The sequence below is a fragment of the Sinocyclocheilus rhinocerous genome, unplaced genomic scaffold (assembly GCF_001515625.1).
Source record: "Sinocyclocheilus rhinocerous isolate Xijiao unplaced genomic scaffold, SAMN03320098_v1.1 scaffold706, whole genome shotgun sequence".
NCBI classification, from domain to species: domain Eukaryota; kingdom Metazoa; phylum Chordata; class Actinopteri; order Cypriniformes; family Cyprinidae; genus Sinocyclocheilus; species Sinocyclocheilus rhinocerous.
The window spans coordinates 136,867-139,926 of NW_015632479.1; the positions used below are offsets into that span (position 1 = coordinate 136,867).

General features: G+C 39.1%; 1 pseudogene; it reads left to right on the forward strand.

The window, feature by feature from the left end:
• Positions 1-587: 587 nt before the first annotated feature.
• The window catches only part of LOC107742594 (sn1-specific diacylglycerol lipase beta-like), a 17,944-nt pseudogene continuing 15,471 nt past the window's right edge, over positions 588-3,060 (forward strand).

Here is a 3,060-nt window from a genome sequence, read left to right on the forward strand (position 1 = left end):
CTCTCACACACACACACACACACACTCTCTCTCACACACACACACACACACACACACACACACACTCACACACACTCTCACACACACACACACACTCTCTCTCTCACACACACACACACACACACTCTCTCTCACACACACACACACACACACACACACACACACTCACACACACTCTCACACACACACACACACTCTCTCTCTCACACACACACACACACACACTCTCTCTCACACACACACACACACACACGACAAAAAAAAGTTTGGGAATGTCTGCATTCTCTCTCCTTTTCCCTTTTTTTCCCCCCCTCTGGCAGCTAATGTTAATATGATAATGTGTATATGTAATATCTCTTGTTCTTGTGGCATTGGATTAATAAAGCATTAAACACACACTCTCACTCACTCACTCACACACACACACACACACACTCTCTCTACACACACACACTCTCTCTCACACACACACACACACACACTAAACAAAGTGTTCGTTCGGAAACCGATTCACTGAATTCCACTCGGAACTATTTCGCTGCTGGAACGTCATCTGACGGAGTCGGACACATTTCGTTGCTGCACAGACCAGGGTAAACAACAAACCGAGCGGCGCTGCGCTGCGGTGTTTCTTCATGTCAGACGTCAGTGAAAGAGGCGTTAATTCCCGACATGTCGCAATATCAAGATGCTGAGAGCGGTTACGGGCTGGCAGTGTAATGGGGTTTTGTAATACATTCATGAAAGCGGAAGGAAATCTGGATTGAATTTGAGAAGATCGTTATTCTGTCAGGATGCCCGGAATGGTGGTGTTCGGACGCCGATGGCGGATCTCCAGCGATGATCTTGTGTTTCCTGGTGCCTTCGAGCTGTTTATCAGAGCTGTGTGGTAAGATAAATCCCAACAACACTCGAAATAACGATCCTTTGAGCTTCCTACACGACTAGGAAGTGTGTGATACCGTTGTATACACCCCAGCGGTATACCGCGGTATTTAGAAATGCCATAATACAAACAACTCTCTTACTGTGGAAGTGCTAAGATCATGCTCATTAATATATGTCATTACCATGCCAATTATCTAATTGCAGTACTATGGTACACGTGCTAAAACCATAGTAAACATATAAACAAAAGACATTTTTGTGTATTAAACCTCTCTTGCCATGTCTTGTCTCTTAGGTGGATCGTGACTTTAGTTCTGTACACTAACCATAAGGGACGGTTTGATTGTCAGGGTGGAGCGAATTTGCATAATTACCTCATAGTTCTTCTGGTTCTGCTGGCTGTCATCATCTTGACACTTTGTGCAGTCGTGTATTTCAGTGCTCAAGGTAAGTGAGCGGACAGATGGTGGGGTTTCTTCATATCTGGAGGGTTTCGTCAGTGTAATGCTAACGCGGCTGTGTTTTGTTTTAGGAACCATCATGAATGCAGGCCCTCGGCGCTCTGTGCCAGCTCTGGTGTATCTGCGGGCCCTGCTGTACGTCCCTGAGCTCGTATGGGCCTGTCTGGGGGCCGTTTGGGTGTCTGACAACAGCACGGGATGCGAGCCAACAGAGGTCGGGTTTGTGATCGGAGCTGTGGCGTCCAGGTCAGGAAAAAATAGATCCTTTTACGAGATTTTAATACTTTTATTCATCAAGGATGCATTAAATTGATCAAAAGTGACAGTGAAGACATTTATAATGTGACGAAAGATTTCTTTTGGACTTTCTGTTCATCTGTGAATCCTGAAAAATAAAATGCATCACAGTTTCCACAAAAATATTAAGTGTTTTCAACATTGATAATAATCAGAAATGTTTCTTAAGCAGCAAATCAGCATATTATTATGATTTCTGAAGATCATGTGACACTGAAGACTGGAGTAATGATGCTGAAAATACAGCTGCGCATCACAGAAATAAATTACAGTTTAACAGACATTCACATAGAAAACAGCTGTTTTACATTCTAATAATATTTCACTATTTTTTATGTATTTTTGATCAAATAAATGCAGCCTTGGTGAGCAGAAGAGACTTCAAAAATATTCCAAAAATCTTACAAACCCCAAACTTTTGAACAGTAATATATGTTTACAAAATGACTTGAATTGCTTTATATTTTTTTGGATACATTTTATGTTTTTTGTCTTTATGTGCATTTGTCCTGTCTTCATGCAAAATATAAGCACATAAATCTAGCTTTCTCTCTCTTAATTTTTTTTTAGATTTTATTTGATATTGTGTGTTATTAAATAGACTCGAACTTGTGTCTCAGCCCTGTTACAATTACAAATGTGACCCTGGAGCACAAAAGCAGTGTTAAGTCGCTGGGGTATATTTGTAGCAATAGCCAACAATACATTGTATGGGTCAAAATTATCCATTTTTCTTTTATGCCAAAAATCATTAGGATATTAAGTAAAGATCATGTTCCATGAAGATATTTTGTAAATGTCCTACCGTAAATATATCAAAACTTAATTTTTGATTAGTAATATGCATAGCTAAGAACTTCATTTGAACAACTTTAAAGATGATTTTCTCAATATTTAGATTTTTTTTGCACCCTCAGATTCCAGATTTTCAAATAGTTATATCTTGGCCAAATATTGTCCTATCCTAAAAAAAAACATACATTAATGTAAAGCGTATTTATTCATAAATCTTAAATCTGAATTAAAAAAAACTGACCCTTAAGACTGGTTTTGTGGTCCAGGATCACAAATTACATTCCCATTGACAATATTAGCATCTGTACAGAAATCCAAAAATATTGACCATCACTCTTCTAGCAATAGTTCACCAACAAATAAAAACTATGGTTGAAGTTAAAAAAGTTAGATAAAGATAAATCGCCTTAGTGATGGATTTGTTTCTTACAAGCAAACAGCTATTTGTTACATACGACTGATGGACTGGAGTTGTGTGGATTACTTGTGGATTACTGTAATGTTTTTATCAGCTGTTTGGACTCTCATTCTGACGGCACCCATTCACTGCAGAGCATCCATTGCTGAGACACTGATGGAATGACACATTTCTCCAAATCTGATGAAGAAACAAATTCAT